The following is a 12,674-nucleotide window of genomic DNA, read 5'->3' as shown; positions in this document are numbered from 1 at the left end:
TCCATGCCATCAATTCAGAGTATAATTTGATCTAGAACTAGCAGCTTCTCATCCAAGTCCAACATTATATTGAATATTTGTTTTTTGAAAGAGAGAGAGAGTCCTAGATGGTTTGGCTCAGTGGATAGAGTGTCAGCCTGGGAAATGAAAGGTCCCGGGTTCAATTCAGGACAAGGGCAATTGCCTGGGTTGTGGGTTCCATGCCCAGTGGGGGCCTTGCAGGAGGCAGCCGATCCATGATTCTATCCATCTTTTCTTCCAGGTGGACATGACCTTGAGTCAAGAATCAAGTTTTCCATAGTGGCTTTGAGTTGCTATTTAAAGCTTGGCTGAATTTTTATTCAATATATAGCACTTCAGTGGACCCATTCTCTTCTACCTTATTTTCCTGACCTTTCTACCCCTTTAAAAGTATTGCCATTGGACTTCAGGGAAAGAAATACAAACAAAAAACTCGAAGGCTACCACCAGAGTAAGGTGATCACAAAAAGGTCAGTGTTGTCTGGTTTTTCTGAAACTAAAGAATTATAGAATCAGGTATATTAATGACATAGAGATACCTTATCCAGCATTGAGATCATGGTTTTGTGATCTTTGGCAGACAAAGCCCACCAGTAGAACACAGCTTGTTCCTGGTTCTTTTACAAGGGTTAGACTCACCAGTCCACAGAGAGGACCACATGCCGTATGATATGGTGAGCAAAGGAAAGCCTCATCTTCCCTAAACACTTTACCGGAGCTTCCCAAGGTATCACAAAAAAAAAAAAAAAATCACCCTTTCAAAAAGTGAAGATACCTTCTCTGGGAAGCAGGCAATCCACATGGTTATCTGTTGATGAGTGGTGATTCAGGAAATGCAAAGTTTGTGGTAAAAGATTGGATGCATGTGGATGCCACTCAAATCTATTTTACTTCGTTGTATCTTAAGATCCTAATTTCATGGGGGGGGAAAATCAAATACAAAAAAAAAAAAAATCACAAGTAAAGTTAATAACATCAATTTTGTATCACAATTACTAATTTATCCCAGTCTTATACTTTGAGACCTAGTAGCCATGGATATTCTAGAATAAAAAGGTAAAATAAAAATTGCACTGGTGCTTATAAAAGAAAATGGTTAAGAAGACTTTATGTAGGACTACTGCAATAGGGCAAAAAGGTTGAACTCAACTTCATGAAACAAAAGCCGGGGAGTTTTGAAGCACTGGGTAAGTTCATGGAAAAATACTGGAAGTCATTGGACAAAAGTTGATCAATATGATTAGAACATCTGACTGGAGCTTGTGCAAGTTAGTATCCTATTCCCTCACAGAGAAGGGGAGACAGGGTCACTATCTTGATGATTATATCATTTCAGAGGGATAGTGGGGTCCTAGGTCCTTGAGAAAGACATTCCTGGATTGTGGAAGTCTTGTATCTGTACAAGTAGAGAAAGAAATTACCATTGCAATTTTTCTAAAGTAGGTGTTCTAAGAAAAGAGATTCAGGGCCTATCACCAGGAAGAAACCTGTCTAAAGTTCTACCAAGATGCGGGACATGAGAACCTTTTGATTTTCTCATAAAGGAGGTCTAGATAACAAATAAATAAAACTGTAAGCAGCATTGCCTTCAGGATATGTGGTAGGCACCCAGAGTATTATGACATTTAAAGTGAGAATCAGCAAACTATGGACTTGACAAACAGCCTGCCACTTTTTTCTCTCCAAATACTTTATTAGTTTGTATCTCCAAAGAAAAGAACATGCTTCTACATAATCATAATACCAAGATCTTACCCAGAAAATTTAATATCAATGCAGTAATACTATCTCTTATGCAGTTCATAGTCAGATATCCCCAATTGCCCACAAGTTTTTTTTAATTTATTCATCAAGAATTCAAGAATCATATTTTGCTTTTAGTTATCATGTCTCTTTAGTCCCCTTTAATTTGAAACTATCCTTGTCCCCAACACACTTTTTTGATGACTCCAGTTCAGTTATTTTTTTAGAATATTCTGCAACCTAGATTTGTCTTATTGTTTCCCTTATTAATAGATCTGGATAAAACCTCCCACTTTTTAAAAAAAATAAATTTTAAGGGATACAGCTGTCCTAATTAATTTATGTATTGTTTTTGATGGTTTTCATGCTACATCTGTATGGCCCACAAAGCCTAAAATATTTATTATTGATCACTTTTCAAAAAAGTGTGTTAGTCTCTCATTGAAGGATTTCATTCAGGCCGGAGTTTGAATTGTTGTTTTCCATATTGAGCTGTGTGACCTTGGGAAAGTCACTTAACCCCACTGAACTTCCCTATAGTTTTACCTACCTTACCTCATAGGGTTCTTGTGAAAATTGAATGTGACAGTGCATCTAACACGTGCTTATTTTAATTGTCCAGTTGAATTTATTAGTAAGGAGTAATCCCTAGTTTAGAGAGTAAATCCCCAAGGAAGAAACACATTTTATTAAAAAGAGAAACAAAAATTTATATAAGGCATAAAATAATGCTCAAAGAAGGTGCATGTTTTGTTAGCAGGGGAATTTCAAAGGATATTTAAGAGTTTATCCTACGTGTGGATGTGGTATATAGGTGCCAATATTTTCTTTGCAAGTATTCCTCTTGTTAAGAAGAGATTTTGTTCACACTCAGGAATTCCTAAGAGACATGAATCTCTAAAGGAAATGGTGTCTTTCATCAGCACCAGGGTGTGAATCTTGATTGTTTTCAGTTCAAGGTTGTTGTTTCATTCTTCTAGCCACAAACCAACCTGCAGGTGTGGAAAAATGAAATAAAATTGAGTTATTGATTATGGTATTCAACCAATAAATTAACTAAAACTGGAAAATCTCTACCTCAAGATTTCAAGTTATCTGAGATGATTAAAACGTCTTCTTATTGCTTATGTAATTTGTATGACTTCTAGACTTAGCCTCTAGAAGAAGGAAATATTATAGCTTTTCTACTTTAAAGCATATTAAAGAACACTAAAAACATTCTAGCCTTTTTTCAAATGATCACTTTGCATTTTACTCCCCTGTCATTAATTTTCCAGATGGAAGATATCAATGTTCTTATATTTTTCTTAACTTTTTCTTCAGATTGATCCATTATATTTATCTTTTAATCCATCTTGAACTTCTTAACTTTTTCCCATTTAAATGGAAATTTCATATTTAAATACAGCATAATAAAGTGTACAGGTTTTAAGTGTGTAGCTCAATGAAATGTTACAAAGTGAACACACCCTTTTAAGCAGCTCACAGCTCAAAATATAGAAATTCCCAACAGTCCTTTAACCTATCTTTCAGTCACTGCTTCTAGATTCCTCTCTGGAAATAAGCAATATTCGGACTTCAATCACTATAGATTAATTTTTCCTCTCCACGAATTGATATATGTGGAATTAAATAGTAAGTATTTACTTTTTTTGTATCTGGTTTTTGCAAACTGTGCTTGCTATGTGTTTATCAGGAGTACATGGTCTTACTTTGCTTTATGGTATTTGATTGTATTGATATACCACCAATTTGTTATCTTTTGTAATGTCTCTAGAGATTTAAGTTATTTCCAATTGAAGTTTATTCTAAATAATGCTTCCAAGAACACTCTTGTAGACCTCTTTTTTGGGATATGTTTACACATTTCTATTAGTATACACTTATCAGTAAAATTGTAGGTTTGTTGGATATTTGTATGTTCAACTTTAGTTAGTATTGCCAATTTTACAAAATAATTATACCAATTTATACTCTCATCACCAGTGTCTCAAAAGAAGTATATATAAGCAGTACATGAGAATTGCAGTTACTCCAAATCCACATCTACACTTGCTATTGCCAGTATTTTAATTTAAAAAAAAATATTTTTTTATTGATTTCTGAGAGGAAGGGAGGAGAGGGAGATAGAAACATCAATGATGAGAGGGAATCATCAATTGGCTGCCTCCTGCATGTCTTTCCTGGTATTTAGCCAACAATTCAGACATACGTCCTGACTGGGAACCAAACCATGACCTCCTGGTTTATAGGTTGATGCTCAACCACTGAGCCACGTGGGCCAAGAGCCAGTATTTTAAATTTTTTTTCTGGTTATTATGTAATGATATCTCATTGTGTTTATTAATTTCTGTTTCCCTAATAACTAATCATGTTGAGTGCCTTTTCACAAATGTATTGAATATCAGAATGCCTTCTTTGTGAAATATGCCATCAAACCTTTTATCCATTTTTAGTACAGCATCGAAAACATAATCAATAATATTATAATAACCATTCATGGTGACAGTTGGATATGGAAATATCAGGTCTAACAGTTTGTAAATACATTATTGTCTGACCACTATGCTGTACATCTGAAACTAATACAAAATAATATTGAATGTAAACTATAACTGAAAACAGTTTTAAAATAAAAAAGTATTTTATCCATTTTAAAAAAGTTAGGTTTTACTTTTATTATTGATTTATAGGAATTCTTTACATATTTTGGTATTATTTGGATTCTCTTTTTTTAAAAAAAAATGTTTTAATTGATTTTTTTACAAAGAGAGGATAAGAGATGGAGAGAGAAAAACATTGATGAGATAGAAACATCAATGTGCTGCCTCTTGCATGCTCTCTACTTAGATCTAAATGGGAACAGAAATGACTACCTCTCGGTGCATGGATGTTGCTTAACCAACTGAGCAACACAGGCCAGGGCATAGTTTTATATGGATTTTCTAAATCTTCTCCACTCTGTGTCTTGCCTTTTCACTCTTATTGTTATTTTTATGTACTGAGGTCATAATATTGATCAAATCAAAATTATCAATTGTTTCCTTTATGGTTGGATGATTCTATCTTATTAAATAATGTTTGACTACTGTATGTCATGAAGATGTTCTACTATTTTTTAGAAATTTTATCATTTTACATTAACAGTCAGGTCTTCAATCTTACTAGAATTTATTTTTCTATTGTGTGAGGAAAGGGTTCTTATTCATTTTTTTTATATCCAGATTGTTTGTCCAAAGTAGTGAACTTTATAGCAGTAAACTTCCCTTTTATCTTATACCTCAATATTTTCAAAGGGGCATATTTTCAGTTTATGGTACTGATCTTATTCAATTCCGTCATTATTTTTCTGTGGTGTGATGGTTCTATTTCTATGATTTTGTTTAATTGAAATACTTTCTTGGTTCATTTATTGAATACTCCAGAAAACTTTAAACAAACTTTTAGATGTTTCTGTCTAAAATGATCTTTCAAAACTCTTTTTGGACTATATCTTCATCTTTGTCTTTGCTTTATAGAGGTCTTTGCTTTAATGGAAGATAGTTTTTTCATTGTATAGATATATATGGATTTTGAGAATAATTATCTTTTCAGGATTTTCTAATGAAGAGCAGAAATGGCTACATCCAAATCCTCCTTCTTAGCTGCTGATAAGATTAATATACTGATTAGCACCTTTTCCAAGTTGGATTGGAGGTGAAAGTAATTCCATTTGGCAAACCCTCATCCCATTTGCTGACATCTTCATTAACCTCACTGATAAGGAAACCATTTCACAATACAAATTTCTCAAAGCTGGAGATTTTATCTTCCTAGAGTCACCTAACAATACTAATTTGAAGTATGAAACATGCAGGTTCAATTGCCTCAATAATCGCACTGTGCCCTCTCTTTATTTTTTCCCGTTTAAATGATGGACAAAAGAAAACCAATTACCTCTCACTCACTAGTAAGGTTGATTTTCAAAAGGACATTGCACATTTTCAGAACAGAGGGTGCAGAGGTATATTTCACTTGAATGAAAGTGTCTTGTAAGGGAAAGATGAATGGATGAAAATCTCTGAAGAGAGAGTAATATCTACAGTTTAAAAAGTTTACATTTTAACAATCTTCACTTTCTTTTGCAAATTAAGTTTTTGATTAAACTAAATACCAATTTTTAATAATAAATACGTTAAGTAAGGGAATTTTATCAATTAAATAAGAACATTTAATTGAGTTACTTTGACTTTCATAAATTGCATGACATTATATAGTAACTTCCCAGTATCTACTGTCTATTCTACAAAAGCAATTTTTTAAATAAGGTTTATTTATTTATTTACTTATTTTAATATATTTTATTGACTTTTCACAGAGAGGAAGGGAAAGGGATAGAGAGTTTGAAACATCGATCAGCTGCCTCCTGCACATACTGGGGATGTGCCTCAACCAAGGCACATACCCTTGACCGGAATCAAACCTGGGACCTTTCAGTCCACAGGCTGATGCTCCATCCACTGAGCCAAACCAGTTTTGGCTACAATAGCATTTTTTAATAGGACTTGTAGAAATCTTTAGCCCTAACATTGACTCTCTAGAGTAGGGGTGTCGAACTCAATCAGAGAAGGGGCCAAAATCTAAAATCCAGCCTAAATCGCAGGCCGAATGGTTTACTGAACAGTCATAAACTGACAATGTCATAAACTGACAGCGGAGTGCAGTGATGACAGCGCGGTGCGGGCCACATTGCAAGGCCTGGCGGGCTGGATTTGGCCCGCGGGCCTTGTGTTTGACACATGTGCTCTAGAGAGAGAGAAAGCACCATGATGTGTCATGTTTGCCAATATTTATGGTAGAAATATATCCATCACCTATTTGGACTACAAACATGATGTCACTAAACACAGAGTTGGGAGGACAGGTGCAATAACACTATTACATGGTGTTATGGTTTATGGATACAGTTGATATTGATGACCTTACATCCTAGATAACCATAAATGAGATTAGGAGTAAAATAATTATGAAATGACAGTCTTTCCATTACATTACTTTTATTTTTAATAGTGTATTATGTAACTTTTAGGAAATAGCTTTGTTTACCAATTGGCTTGTAAAATCCTTTACAACTTGATCATCAGTTCTGAGGAAAAAGTATGGTTAGTCCTAGCACACTAGTTCTTGCCTCTGGTCAAAAGGAACATCAGCAATAGTTTTTCAGTAATAGCTCAAACGCTTGTTTTAAATCCACGTTGATTTTCATTTAGGTTTTCGCCGCATTCCTGAGACTGAAGGGCTCGATTTTGTCTCAGAGTAGAAAGCTTTCTGTTCTGTGTTCTAGGGGGATTATCATCCTGAGTCCTCAGAGTATGAACCATATGGTATGAACCTCAGAGTATGAAACTCAGAGGTAAATCTCCAGATGCCTCCTCACTGGAACTCAGTCACCAGGAAGTTCACCCTCAGGGCCCTGACCATAGGAGCTGATAGAATTTAGGATGTTGGGCAAAGAAGAATTAGATACTGTGGCTGCAAGATGTGTATTCCATACCATCTCAGGAAACATCACCTTGTTGCTTCCTGTGCAAAATATGTAGATTTCTCTGCCTGAAAAGAGGTTTAAGTCCGAGATTTCTACATGTGAGCATGTGTTGGTAACACCTGGAGTTTCTGACTCGTGGGTGTCCTGTGGGGCCTAAGAATTTACATTTCTCACAAGTATATACTGATGTGCTATAGGCATTTACGATACAAATATACTATAGTGACAGGCTCTCTGAATATAACACTATCTGAGAAGCAGGGCCCGAGTGTTATCAGACCTGCTATTGAAAAGACAAAGGAAAGTGGAAATTAAACATGTGAAAGCATTTTTTAAAAGGATGAATTTGTGATTACAAGAAAAACAACAACTGTTAACTACTCATTTTATTGAAGAATTGGCCAGATTATGAGATTTGGATCCATGAGGCCACGGTAGGGAGAACAGATAAGAAATCAACATAGAATAAATTACCATTTGTTTCCCAGGAGGTGCAGAAAGATACAACTAAGCTACTGGTTTTATCTTGCTGGCTTCAGTAGTTGACTGAAGAAGCATAAAAGGAACTGGCTGTAGGGAAGGACAGAGCCCAGGCTTCCCATGAAGGTGCCCCCATCCTGAGCAGTGCGGCCATGGAGGTCAGCACATATCTCAGGCCTGAGGAAGCTGAATTCAAAAGGAACAAGTGGGCACTGAAGCCTTTATCTGCTTCTTCACAAAGGAACTTACAAATCCAGTCTATTCACATAATTTCTGAATCATCAGATGTAGAGCACTCTCTGTATATTAAACAATGTACCGATAATTTTCTATTGCTTTAGAATTGCTGAGAAATGTATGTCTTGAAATAGGCCGTATTAGTGATGAGTAGGAAAAATTCATATGCCAGAAGAAGGAGAATTTGTGAGATATATATACCTGGCTGAGCTCAGAAACAGATGTCAAACATTTCTTATGCAACCATTAGGCATCATTCTGAAAATATCACACTTTAACACACACATTCTGTTAGATTGCCATGCTACATCACTGTAACATTATCGTAAGCTATTTCCTTAGCTATTAATGTAGTGCAATCACTGGTTTAATGTTACTGTGGCTCAACATTCCTGAGCCTTTACGCGATGGAGCACCGACAGTATTTTGCTTCAACACTTTGCTAACGTTCTGCATCCATTTCCTAGGGCTGCTGTAACCAACAGCACGAACAGGGTAGCTTGAAACAGCAGAAATTAGTTTTCTCGGTTATGGAGAATACATGGCTGAAATCAAGGTGCTGGGCAGGGCTGCTTCCTTCTGGAGTTTCTGAGGGAGAATCTATTCCATACATTTCTCCTGCTTTCTGGTGACTTCCAGCAGATGGTGGCCTTCTTTGACTTGTGGACATAGTACTTCACACCTTCTCCACCTTCACATGGTGTTCTCCATGCTTCGTGCCTTTCATAACACCTTCTTATATGGACAACAGACACTGGGTTTAATCCAATATGACCTCATCTTCACTAGTTATACTAGCACACATCTTATTTCCAAATAAGGTCACATTCTGAGGTTCCAAGTAGGCATGAATTTTAGGGACATTTTTCAACCCACTCCAAAATCTTAAAATACTATTAAAAATAACCAAGTAAATTGCCGAAACCGGTTTGGCTCAGCGGAAGAGCGTCGGTCTGGGGACTGGAAGGTCCCAGGTTCGATTCCGGTCAAGGGCATGTAGGTTGATTGTGAGCACATCCCCAGTAGGGGGTGTGCAAGAGGCAGCTGGTCGATGTTTCTCTCTCATCAACGTTTCTAGCTCTCTATCTCTCTCCCTTTCTCTCTGTAAAAAATCAATAAAATATATTTTTTAAAAATAACCAAGTAAAGAATATATATTATGTGTGCCAAATATTATTTTTGAAGAGTATATATGTATGCTGAAATTGCCTCTGACATTGAATTTATTAAAATATTAAGAAATGTTTGGGGGCACTGCAAGAAAGACTAAATTGTTCTCTGCTACTGTTGTAGAATCCAGATCTTACATCTGTCACTGCTAAAGCCAGCCTATGCCTAGATAATACTTTAAAAATTCATGTTTCTTTAATGAACACATTTTTTTTTCAGCTTTAGGAGCTTTTAAGTTTTCCTTCATTCTGCCTTCCCTCTTTCACCAAACTGGAATATTTGACCTTTTCTGTGACATTTTGCTACAATAAGTTATTTGGCCTTCAAGTTTAATGGCCTTCAAAGAATCTCTGCCACTATTAGTTTATTCATTATCTACCCTACCATCCCAGACTCACATTACTCAGTCCTTCACACAGGTAGACACTATGGAGTAGGATATTTGCTTGATTTTTATGGCCACAATTCTGCAGTTCTGCGAATATATGTATTAGAGGCCCATTGCAAGATATTCGTGCAAGAATAGGCCTTCCTTCCCCTGACTTCATTCCCAGCCACCCAGGAGCCAGCAGGTCCTCACTTCTGTCTGGAGCACAGCTCCTGTAACTCCCTCTGCTACCCCAGCTCCCCCTGATAGCAGGCATCCCACCCCTTCTGGCCACTCTGTGCCTGCATATGCAAATTAACTTCCATCTTTGTTGGGTTAATTTGCATACTCACTCTGATTGGCTGTGGGTGTAGCAGAGTGATGGTTAGTTAATTGCATGTTTCTCTTTTATTAAGTAAGATATACTAGAGGCCCAGTCCACAAAAATTGTGTACTCTAGGGCGTCCCTCGGGTGGTGTCCTGTGGGGAGCCGGCCTAAGTCAGCAGTCGGACATCATTAGTGTTGCTGCAGAGGCAGGAGAGGCTTCCACCACCTGCTGTGCTTTCCAGCTGTGATCTTGGCTTCTGGCTGAGCACCGCTCTCCCTGAGGGAGTGCATTGACCACTAGGGGGCAGCTCCTGTGTTGAGCGTTTGCCCTCTGGTGGTCAGTGCATGTTATAAGGACTGGTTGATTGGTTGTCTGTCTTCCCGCTGGTGATCAGTGCATGTTATGGTGAGTGGTTGAGCAGCCTTAGCATATTATTAGCATATTACACTTTGACTGGTTGAACGGATGACTGGACAACTGGACACTTAGCATGTTAGGCTTTGATTATATAGGATAAGGAAAGGTTGATTATTTCTGCTTCAAAGAGCAGTAAAATATTAAATATAAAATTGCTTCCATAAGGAAACATACAGTGATATGGAGCAGGAATTTCTACATGAGTAATGTCAAATATCTACCAAATTATGTCTTTGATATCCTATGTTCTGTAGGACTCTGTGTATTTCTTTTCTAAAAAAAAATATTTTATTTATTTTTTACAGAAAGGAAAGGAGAGAGGTGGAGAGTTAGAAACATCAATGAGAGAGAAACATCGATCAGCTGCCTCCTGCATATAATGGGGATGTGTCCACAACCAAGGTACATGCCCTTGACCAGAATCAAAAGTGGATCCCTTCAGCCTGTAGGCCAATGCTCTATTTACTGAGCCAAACCAGTGAGGGCTCTGTGTACTTCTTATTGAATTCTGGAATATATGATGTTTTGAAATTGTCATGCAAACATAATTGTACTTTAATTTTTTAAGCAATTATAATCATTTTCTTAGAATATGTAAAATACAGGCTATATGCCATCATGATGTTAAATACTTAAAAATTATTTTATTTTTTAAAAATAAAAACAGGGATTTCTAGATAATGTCTGAAGTGCCAATGATTTTGTGATCCTACTGGTGAAATGTAATATTTTATCAAATAAGATTTTTTTTTTTTAGAAATTATTTTAAACCATGAGATCTCTACAAAAGTCAGCAGCAAGTTCCTTAGTACCTATATGATATGTATGAATTACAGGAAGAGGGAGAGAGAGAAGGACAGGTCGTGTGTGTGTGTGTGTGTGTGTGTGTGTGTGTGTTGCATGCACAAGCAAGCATACACAAGCGCATGTGTGAGATTTTGTTTGGTGGAGGTGTAGGGAGGTGGCTTTTATCCAGTGAGAGCCTACTTAGTAGGACAATAGGGCATTAATAAAGGAGAAAATATATTTCTTTTTTTTTTTAAAATACAACTTCTATTAATTTTTCCCCAGAGAACTTTTCTTCATTCTTTAAAGACTCAGCTCCTTACATGGGCTTTGGTGGAGGTCGTGGGGCAGCACCCGCAGACCTAAATCGGGGTGGGGGTGTTCAGTCCTTCCAGGCTTCACGAGACCGATTCCTGACTACCTTGCTGTGAATGGCACCGCTCACACAGTAATGCAGCTTCACATACAGCTTGGGAAGCACATGGGCGTCGAAGACACTGGCTTCGGAGATGTCCCTGACGACCGCAGCCTCCACTATGTTTCGATTGACAAACTTCTTAATGGCCTTGTCCTTGGGCATGAACGGGGCGCAGTTGGCGCAATGAATAGGCTGCACATGGCCGCGGCCTTTTTTGGCACGACCGTTATTCCTTCTTTTGTTGGTCCTCTTGGGAACGAGGACCCGAGACGGAAAATATATTTTTCATTAGAAAAAGTTTTAATTTATTTTTTTGTGGGGAATATACCTTTAATTTGTCTGTTTCAAGGCTGTGACTAAAAAAAAAAAAAAAAAAAAAAAAAAGGCTAAAGTTTAGGCTAACTATAACTGCTGTGTAATGAAAAAAGATTTCACGTGTTCGTTACATCGGCAGAAATAGAATTGCAATCTAAAACATCTGGGAAATATCACTTCAGCTGCAAAACATCCATTAATAGAATTTGAAAACTATTTAATGTCTTTCAAAAGTAAAGTTGTTTTAAATTTAATTTGAAGATTATGACTCAATAGATCCCTTCAATGTTAGGTGCATAAGAAATCCCTCTTCTATTTTTTAACAAATCTATTTTTATTGATTTCAGAGAGGAAGGGAGCAGGAGAGAGAGATAAAAACATCAATGATGAGAGGGAATAATTGATCGGCTGCCTTCTGCATGCCCCCTACTGGAGATTGAGTCAGCAACCCAAGCATGTCCCCTGACAAGGAATCAAACCGTGATGTGACCTCCTGGTTCATAGGTCAATGCACAACCACTGAGCCACACCAGCCAGGCAATTCCTCCTCTTATTTTCTTTATTATTTCTCTTAGTATTTGCATACTAGTAACCATATTTTATGGCAAAAAGGATAGTCTGTTAGAACAGATGTCCATCTCCTTAATTTTGACATCTCTAAGCTCGCAATCAACTTACTTGTACCAAGTCACAGACATTCAGTGCCTCAGCCAAATTTAGAATCTAGGCTTCCTGAGCACTAGCCCAAGGTCTTTGCATTGATCCGTACCACAAACCAAAGTGCTGCGGTCACATAGCACCTGCTTTCCACTTCTGAATCTTCTTACCGCTTCCTTGCGAAGATATTTTTGAAGCCACTGTGGCTGA

General features: G+C 37.0%; 1 pseudogene across 1 annotated transcript; it reads right to left on the bottom strand.

Annotated features, from left to right (window-relative positions):
• Window positions 1–11,354: 11,354 nt before the first annotated feature.
• Window positions 11,355–11,768, bottom strand: LOC311629628 (small ribosomal subunit protein eS26-like; annotated as a pseudogene). Its single transcript has one exon. The product of its transcript is annotated as a small ribosomal subunit protein eS26-like (transcript).
• Between the last annotated feature and the right edge of the window lie 906 nt (window positions 11,769–12,674).

This window comes from Pipistrellus hanaki (assembly GCF_964339955.1).
Source record: "Pipistrellus hanaki genome assembly, chromosome: 11".
NCBI lineage: Eukaryota > Metazoa > Chordata > Mammalia > Chiroptera > Vespertilionidae > Pipistrellus > Pipistrellus hanaki.
This window is presented reverse-complemented; position numbering and strand designations above follow the sequence as displayed.